Here is a 10099-nt window from a genome sequence, read left to right as displayed (position 1 = left end):
GTCTCAAAAAAAAAAAAAAAAAAAGTTTTGAAGTGCACATTTCATGTCTTTTTTCCCTATTTCAAGAGAAAAGATATTTCCGATGTTCTAAACAAACCTTTTGGAGGTTAATTAGCAGTATGACTAATTTAGTCATTGCTGCTAGTCACCTTCAAACAATAAAAAAAAAAGGGGGCACACATTTTCACCCATTACCACAGACAACAGAAGCAAGAAGGAGGCTGACAAATCCAGTCCATGTATAAAAAGGGGTGAGGGAGGAAGAGGAAGGCAGGAAGTCAATACGCCTAAGAAGCCAACCTTTTCTTAACTGTGCCTGCCTTCCTGGGTTCACCTCACTCTGTTTTAGAATCCACTCAATAGCCTGCGCTTTGTCTTCAAGGAAATCCATCTGAGGCATCATGTCTACCTGTACACTGCAGAAATCAATTCTGTACAACTTCCTCCTTTTGCTAAATCCCTGAGATGATGCCTATAAATTCAAAGAATTTCAAGCATCAACAATAACCCCTACCCCCACCCTAGAACTTAGTTATGAACATCTGTTGTTTACAAGGGTTCAGGCTGAGAGCTGCCAGACTTGTTCTGCAACCTCTACTTTAACACAGAGGCTGCCAGGGAGGGATGTCTGAATTTCATGCAAGGATGCCCTGTCCCGACTGCTTAAGCAGGAATCAGCAAACACAGCTCAGCATCCTAGTTTGAAGATAATCCTAGTTTGTTCGATTCATTTTCTAATCCTGGCTCTTTAACCAGCTGCACCCTAAATATATTAAGCAGAACTGTGCTCATTGATTCTCCCTGAATTTAAAACCCAATGAGCAATGATAGTGGCAATGTACAAAAGGAGGAGCTAGCAGAAAAGATAAAACTATTTCAACTCTGAAAAACCCAAACCTTACTTTTTTCTCATTCTCCCTAAATCCTTCATTAACACTGAGTCCTTCTCATGTCACTGTTTCTCCTCACTGTGTGATGCTTCTGTGCAGCATAGGAATTAGATATTAAAGTCTTTACTTCAATTAACTAGGGAACAAATCTAATTGAGAACATAACTATACTCTCTTTTACCTTTCCCTGACTGAACCAAGTACAAGTCCCTCCTGAGTACTCCACCTTTCTTCTCTTCCTGGTGACTACTGGAAACTGCTTTAAATGTGGTACTATTTTTAGATTCCTGTGCACATGTGTTCTTATTATTCTCTGTCAGCCTGCCCGATTTTCCCCATTTCAATTATAAAAGCATGTATGGCAGAGACTGTCTTTTCTTCTTATCTTGTAAACCCTCCCACTTAACACAGTCAGCTCCCAATAAGATGACACAGCTCTTGCCTTGAAAAGAGAACTGGATCAAAGTAAATTCATTTAATTGGCTGTGAATTCCTGAGAATTAAAGATCCCAAGAACACATTGCTTAGTAGTAGTTAGACACATTGCTTTGTGTGTCTGCTATGGAATTATTATGAGGCTTTTGGGAGCAGAGAAAATGAAAACTAAAAGCTCCCCACACACTAGCACTGTTGTCAAGGAACATGATCACCACTGTCTTTGCTCCATGGAACTGAAATCCTGAGGTATGGCCTGCTGACATTCCAGTGGCAGATCCTAGGAGACAAAGGAAACTCTCAGGAGTCTCTAGCATCCTACCACTTACTCATAAAAGCATGTTTTGCTTCTGACATGCCCTCTTATCATTCCCTACCCTGAAAGGAAGATATAAAGCCATTTATGTAGAAGCTTGGGAGCTTCTGTTTGGCCTCATGAGACAAACAACCCAGTAAACCATATACTGTTATACTCATGACTAAGGTTTGTACTGCCCTGGCCTGCTGGCCTCAATGGTAGATACTGCAGGAAGCTGAAGAGGACTGGCCTTCTTTTATTTGCCCAAGTCAAAATTGGGCCCGTGGGCCTCAATAGTATATCCTTATAGAAACTCAGCAATTTGGCAATGGGCTTAACTATTAACTCTAAGAGGATAAGAAAATCGGAGAGTGGCTATAGACAAATGTCCTCGTCTTCATGATTATAAGCCTGGGTCTAAAAGTAACCCACCAAGGTTGAACTATATGACACCTTACAGAAAAAAAAATACAATTGCTGAGTTTTTATAGGGACTGACCATGCAATTACATAGAGTCACATAATTGCATATGTCCTGCCCAATGTGGCTATACCATAAAAATCAGGGTAGGGGATGAATTTCTCATTCATGAGGACCCACAGGGATCTGAAGAAAATGGAAACTGACAAATTACCTAGCCAAGCTTAGGAATGCTTAACTCTTAACAGAATGACCAGTGCATCTACTATACCAGTGTTTTACTTGGTATAGCTGTGCTCAGGCCCAGATCCTGAAAACAGGGATAATAGTTGCTACTATTCACATTTACTATGTGCCAAGCACTGTCCTAAGTGTTTCACATTTTTATGAATTCACTTAACCAGCATTAACAACTCCATAAGGTAAGTACAAATATTATTCTCATTTTGCAAATGAGGAAACTGAAGTGAATAAAAACTTTCATCTAAAAATCACATAGCAAGTAAGCGAGGGAAATCCAGGACTGTGAACCCAGGAAATGTGGTTCCCAGAACCTGTGATCTTAACTACCAGGGTTGACACTTCCTGATAATTTTATCAGCTACCATTTATTGAGCATCCATTAAGTCACAGACATTAGCTAGTGCTGTATATACATTATAGATGTATATATAAATACTTAGACGAACGCTTCAAGGTAAGTATTACTCTCAACATTTCACAGGTAAGAAGCTGAGGCTAACAGGGGTTAAGTGATTTGCTTAAGGTCACACAGGAGTAGAACAGACAGGATTCAGACCCAAGTTTTTCTGGCTCAAAGCTCTGGTTTTTCCCACTAAGTCACAAAGCTTCCCAAAGAACTTTTAACTGCATTCTTACTCTCTTCCAAAGACTGGATCATCCTATCTTGCTGATTCCCAAATGGCCTTCTGTGTCTCTTCCATCCTGCTTTACCAATGTGTGAGAAGTCCTCCCAACTCTTCCACCAAAAAGGACTCAACCACGATCTAAGGTTCTACATGAACTGGGCCCATGCAAAACACACCAAGGAACCTTCTGTTAATTTCTCAGCAAAGTCATCTTGAGCCATGGGGAAGGGAAGCCAATCCTTGCAACACCAGATGCTACATCTGGGCAAAATCTTTCCTGAGGGAACAAACAGCTCCCAAATATGTCCAAAATGTGTAAGTGACGCACTGGTCCAGGAAGTCAGGGGTTCTCCCTTCCGGCAGCTTCATGTTTCCTAGTACTTCCCTCCTGAAGGTCAATTTATATTCAAAGAGGAACTTTCTGGTCCTCCACCCTTTTCTGATTTGCAACCACAGCTATAACATTTTTCACGGCCACCTACTGACTCTATGCTTTTCAACCCAATGCTATCCTACGAGACTGGTGAATGACTTTGAACACAATTCCAGAGAAGGAATCCATCGGCAGTAGTGATGTAACCACAGAGATGGTGCACATTCAAATACCGGGCCTGAGGCCAAGAAAACGGACTCTACATGAATTTTTCTTTAATTAATTGTGTAACTAACCTCCCACTGAAAGGAGTATTGCAGGTTGAGTGTCTACCAAATTCTTGAGATACCTAGGCCCTGCTCCCTCACATCCCTTCCAATAGTGACACAACTGATAACCAGCCAAACAAGCAGGTTTACTTTCTATGTCTACCTCCTGGATATTCTGCTAATTTAATATTAGTGAAAATTGGATATTGTCTTGTTCTTCTCTATCTCCAGTACCAAGCCCAATTCCTGATACATCATTAGGTTCCTAAAATATATACTGAATGATGCAGAAATAAGTATATCATCTAAATTCCTTTATACACTCTATAATCTGAGTATCACAGATGATACAAAGGGAGTTTCCCCTTTGTCCTTCTAAACCCTTACTATTGGAAATCACAAATATATTTCCACAGTTTCAACCATCCCCTCTCTGTGCACATGTGCAAATCTCTACCAACAGCCAAAAAATCTCTTTAGCCCTGAATACAGCCATTCATTTTGTCAATCACTAGAAATTTCAGCTTTAATACTCTTCTAACGTCTTAAACTTAAAATCCAAAAACGAAATTTCTGATATTCTACCCCTTCAAAAACAATTCCTTCTCTTGACTTCTGTTTAAAACTTATGAAAGAAATTATCAGTCACCTAAGTCAAAAAGACACTTGACAGACCTCTTTCTTTTGTGGCTTCCAAGCTCACTGGAAACTTGAATCCCATCAGTCAGCAATTCCTGTAGATTCTTCCTGTACCAGGTGCTTTCCATCTGTCTCTAGACTGTAAGCTTTAGGAGTACAGGGGTGGTATCTGGCATGTGTCTGGCATATGGTAAGAAGATATATATTTGCTAAATGGACAGAAAGATAAATTCCTCTTCTTTTCATTCCGACCGTCCCAACCTAATTTAGATCCTTATGATCTACTGCAGCAACTGGTTTCCTTGTCTCATGTTTCTTGTCATTTAGCAAACTACCACCAGGTTAATCTTCCTTAATCAGAGTTCATACGTATTTAAACCATCAGTGGTTTTTAGTGTCTATTGCATAGAGCCAAATCTCTAATCAAGAGTCAAGGCCCTCCACAATACAAACCTATCTACCTTTTTCCATTTCCTCCATATCCACTTACTCTCTCAGCTAAACCAGTCTACTCACTGTACCTCAAAAGTGCTTTGTTCTTTCATCTAGCTATGCCCCTTTTCTTCCTTGAACATCTTCCCCCTCCCTTCTTCTCCATCTATCAAGAGCCATTTTCTTTAAAGCTTTGTTCAATCTCATTTCCTTATTGAAGTGTCCTGACCACATTGACTGAGCCTCATCTCTTCTGTAGTGTATACTTGGTACTTAACACATATAGCCTTATGTTAAAGATTTGTATTCTTGTATTTGAATTTAATTTTCCCCTGACTAGATTATAAATTCATATGAGAAAGAACTACTCCTTTTATTTCTTTGGATCTCTGTCCTCTATGAGTTTAGAACAAAACCTCTAAAACAGTCAACAAATATGTGTTGAGGAGAAAAAGGAGCTGGGAGAAACACTGCAAAGATATTGACAGTAGGTTATAAAATAGCAGAAGGTCTCTGCAAGGAACACAGCAGGATAGCAATGTAGAAGTATTCCTCTAAAAACTCAACAGAAAAAAAAAAGCTACCTAAAAAAATGAGCTATTAAAAGCAGGAGATCAAAACCAAGTGAGCTATGACTGAAAGGTAATTTACAGCAAGTCTATTTAAAAAAAGAAAACCAGCCAACGCATTATCAATTAGAGTCCTGCTGGGCAATATTAACACAAATTCCACTTAAAAAAGACAATCAAAGGCTCAGCAACAAATAGGAATACATTTATGCTCTTCAAGGAGCCAAAGAAAATGTAAGAACATCTTCCCTAGAAAGGCTTCCTACCCTTGCATAATACTTTATCACTGCTCTTAATCAAATCAGGCTGACAGAATTTCAGACATTAGCAGGGTCTTCCCACAACTCACAGGGATGAGGGAAGCCATGTTACCTGTCTTAAACAAAGCAGAATAAGGTAGAGTCAAATAATCACTACAGTTCTATCTGTAGCATCTCTCATTCTCCGAGGGAAGGGGAAAGGAGAGGAATGGGACCAGAGGGTCAGGTTCTGCAATGGAGTCAGAACTGTGCCGGCTTTAATGAGGATATTTGTACTGAGCATAGTGTGGGAGAGGACAAAAGGTGAGCAGGAGCAGAGCGGAGTAGGAAGCAAAGCCAAAGGGTGACAGGGTAATGGCTTCCAGGGGAGGAAATGTCCAAAAGACAAAGAAAGCAGTTCAGCAGTGTCCATCCCTAAAGGCAGTCACTTAGAACTGTAAGAAAATACCCAACCTAGCCCAGTATGAGTGACTGAAACCTAGCCAGGGCAAGAGAGTGGCCTGGAAAACAGTAAGATGAATCCATGTGGACCAAATTCAGCCCTGGCTAACCTGCCGCATCCCAAGTTGAATACTTTCCACGTCCCTGAGATGGGTCTGTCCAGAGCTGCCACTGGCAGCTGCTCTCCTGGCATCACAGGAAGACAAATTCATGGCATTGCTAGGCCAACAGCTGCTACAGCTCCGGGGGAGGTGATGAGTGCCTGCTGAGATGTTCTGGGCAGAGAATAAACTATTCTGGGATCAGTCCTAGAGTCAGCAAAATCAAGGCTACAGTTCACCGACTGAATGAAAATATAGTACTATTGTCACTCCAGAGACCCAGGAAACCAAGAGCACTTTCTCTGTTCCAGCTTCTTTCACTTCCATTGATTCTTGCCCTCACACTTGGCCCCATCTTGTCTATTTCCAAGGGTATGACCTCTGTTTCGGCCCACATTAACCTCACCACTGGACTCCTTTCTTAACAGGGCTACCTCCTTCCAGTCTCTCTGCTCCAATTGATCATATGCATTGTTGCCATAGTTACCCTTCCAAAGCACAGCCATAATTATGTTCCTTGCTCAAAAACTATCAATGGTCCTCATGCTTACAGAATAAAGTCCAAACCCTGTCGCCTGGCATTCACAGACCTCTTTAATCTTCTGGCCCCTGTCTTTTCCAGGTTTATTTCATGATCATATTTATAATTCCTGTTCTTTGGCAAAACAGATGAGTTACCCACCAGCCTTTGTCCCCAATTCTGTTAGCCTTTTCTAACACTGCTCTCTCTATCTAAAATGCTTCCTTTCCCATCTTTTCACCTTCTTTCTATAACTGCTGCATTGTCTCAAATGTCTTGTGCTTAAAGGATCAATATCTAGCATTGGCACTTTTATTTTTTCATTTCCCATGCATTGAACTTGACCTCCCTAAAGCCCTCTTCAGTCCCCCAATCAGAAGAAATCTCTCTTCTTTGTGCACCTGTGGTACTCTAAATGGATGGGTAGTCATGGTCTTTCCTACACTTGTCCTTCCATATACCACACATGGACAATGTGGTGGATGCTGCTGATTGTCCCCCAATATTTCCTCTTCTTCTATATTAATAGAAACTCTATAGTCACCCAGAATAATAACTACACTTCACAGCCTCCCTTGCAGTTCAGTACAGCCATGGGACTAAGTTCTGGCCAGTCAGATATGAGTTGAAGAGATATATGTGCCACTTCCAGACTGTACCTTTAAAAAATAAGGCAATACCTACCCCTTGTCCTGTTGCCTTTCCTGCTGGCTGGAATGAGAACATGGTGGCAGTGAGTCTTCTTGAGTCATACAGAAGAGGACAACACTCTGGGGATGGTATAAGAAGCCTGACAGCCCTAGACGGCTAATAGCTATACTACTACATGAGAGAAAATCAGCCTCTGTCTTGTATATGCCATTATTACTTGGGTTCTGTTACATCAATCAAACTTATATCTTAACAAAATGTGACATGCCTAAGATGCCTTTCCTATGCCAAAATGTCAAATTTTCAGTTGCCGGCAAATGTTTCAAGCTTGGCTTAGTGATGCTGACGGCCAGGTACCAATTCTGTTTCAGCAGGAAGATTGTCTCTGCACAGCAATGCTTGCACTGTGCAAACATCTGAACACTTGGTTATCTTTCGCAACACCAAAACAAGAGGAGATGGATCAACCAAAGTGCTGTTACTAATGTTGCATTAAGAAGTAGAGGTCTCATCACTGTATTACTAAAATAAGGGTAGAACTCATCAGCTATGTGGACTCTTGAAGTATTCACTGGACTTAAGCAGGCAGGCCATGAGTTTAACTGTGGAAAAACAAACAGAACTAAAGACAAGGTATACAATGCTAACAATATATCAGGTGAGGTGTAATTCAGAATGTCACATATACACTTATTTATAATAATAGAACCCACCTACTCCACATGCAACTGTAGTTAGGCATTCAACCATTTGACTTCTGTATACATTTTTAGGAATAAATTATGCATGAAGGTAGGATGTTACCTGAGCCTCTCTTACGGAGTTTCTCACCACCTTGCCTGTATTAAATGCATTTGTACATATGTTCTATCTCCTCTTCTGCCAGGCTGTACTATATGAAATTGCCTTTTTGACTTATAAAAAACCCAGCTATTTCACATGTTTCACCCTAAGAGATTGAAAGCTTTTGGGTTTGGGGCTCATCTTAGTCATCTTTGCATCTCTCACAATATCTTTTTTTTTTTTTTTTTTGAGACAGAGTTTCGCTCTTGTTACCCAGGCTGGAGTGCAATGGCGCGATCTCGGCTCACCGCAACCTCCGCCTCCTGGGTTCAGGCAATTCTCCTGCCTCGCCTCCTGAGTAGCTGGGATTACAGTCACGCACCACCATGCCCAGCTAATTTTTTGTAGTTTTTTAGTAGAGACGGGGTTTCACCATGTTGACCAGGATGGTCTCGATCTCTTGACCTCGTGATCCACCCGCCTCGGCCTCCCAAAGTGCTGGGATTACAGGCGTGAGCCACCGCGCCCGGCCTATCACAATACCTTATACATGAGAGGGTATCAATAAGAAATTACTCTTACAGGTCTTCTACTTGAAACACTTCTGGTTCCATCAGACAACACTTTCCCACCTTACCTTCTATTCTTTGCCTTAAAAAACAAAACAATTCTCTCTCTCTCTCTCTTTGGGTAGCTTTTGCTTCTCCTTGTATGCAACTTTTACTACCAACCTGTAACTTTTATTCCCTAAGCATGGGGTCCTGGATTTAGCTCTTTGCTCTCCTCTTTCTCTTCCCTGAATTCATATACCTTCATCTCTTCCACAATCACTTTTGCCCTTAAGATTCTGCTACCTCTCCCCAGTCATAGCCTCTTACCTCAGCAATATGACATCACCTGGATACCTGATGGCCTCATACTGCTCCAAACCCAAAATGTTCAAAGTAGGATCACCATTCAAAACAGGTCCCCCCTCAACACCCCCGCTTCTATCATGAATGGTACAATTCTTCTAGGTCACCAGGGTAGAGACACTGGGTAGAGACCTCTGATCATTATGGTTCTATTCTTTATCCAGTCAGTTATCCAGTCCTATTAAGTTTCTTGAATCTATTCCTACTTCCTTTCCACTCCCCTTCCCGTTTTTTTTTGTTTGTTTGTTTTGCTCTTACACTGTGTGTAGATCACCCCCAAAACCTTCATCCTGGCCTTCTCTTTCCCTCATGTTCCCTCCCCACCCAAGAACCCAGAGGGCCCACTACCAAGCTGCCACACCCAATCTGAACTTCTCTGCTTGCTATCAAAGAGCTATCATTTGGGATCTACTCTACTTATTTAACCTTATTTTCTGCTGCTCTTAAAAATATCTGTGTTCTCATATCTCTACTAAAACACATTTCACATTATACTCTTTACACAGTTCTTTTTCCTGTTAACCAGAGATTTTTTTTTTTTTTTTTTTTGACAGGATCTCACTCTGTCACCCAGGCTGGAGTGCACTGGTACAATCATAGCTCACTGTAGCCTCCAACTCCTGGGCTGAAGCAATCCTCCCACCTCCTGAGAAGCTAGGACTACAGCATGCATCACTATGCTGAGCCAATATTTGTTTTTTGTGGAGATAGGGTCTTGCTATGTTGCCCAGGTTGGTCTCAAACTCCTGGCTTCAAGAAATCCTCCCACCTTACTCTCTCAAAGTGCTGGTGTTACAGGCATAAGTCACCATGCTCAGCTTAACCAGGAATGCCTAAGCTTATGTTAGTTCCTATAGGAATCAAAACAGAGCACAGTAACTCAGTTGGTATTTAAAAGGAATTTGTTGAATAGGTAGATTGATTGTTACTCAGGATATGATCAGACAGGAAGCTACTGGAGTAAACCAGCTATAAAGTGGAAAAGTTGCCCTCTTCCAGGTTCTTGTATCACCTTGTATCAAATACTTTCCTTCCACAACACTTACCCCAACTTTAAATTACATATCTAATTGTGTAATTTGTTAAATGCCCATTTCTTCATCTATTATAAGTGCTATGCAGAAGAGGCAGTTTGTTCCTTGCTACCCCCCAAGGCACAAAGGAGTTCAAGGAATGTGCAATGAAAATTAGTTAAGACAAATGTGTTAGGAACCTTCCCTTTAATAAAGCTGGA

General features: G+C 41.2%; 1 protein-coding gene and 1 non-coding gene across 7 annotated transcripts in view; one reads left to right on the top strand and one right to left on the bottom strand.

Annotated features, from left to right (window-relative positions):
- The window catches only part of SRGAP2 (SLIT-ROBO Rho GTPase activating protein 2), a 269932-nt gene that overhangs the window by 156148 nt on the left and 103685 nt on the right, over positions 1–10099 (bottom strand). The window lies entirely within an intron of this gene.
- LOC119470736 lies at positions 33–161 on the top strand. The gene has a single exon (XR_005199701.1). It is a non-coding gene; the product is annotated as a small nucleolar RNA SNORA19 (small nucleolar RNA).

The sequence above is a fragment of the Cebus imitator genome, unplaced genomic scaffold (genome assembly GCF_001604975.1).
Source record: "Cebus imitator isolate Cc_AM_T3 unplaced genomic scaffold, Cebus_imitator-1.0 Scaffold38, whole genome shotgun sequence".
NCBI lineage: Eukaryota > Metazoa > Chordata > Mammalia > Primates > Cebidae > Cebus > Cebus imitator.
Note: the sequence above shows the minus strand (reverse complement) of the source record. Positions and strands in the feature narration are given on the sequence as shown.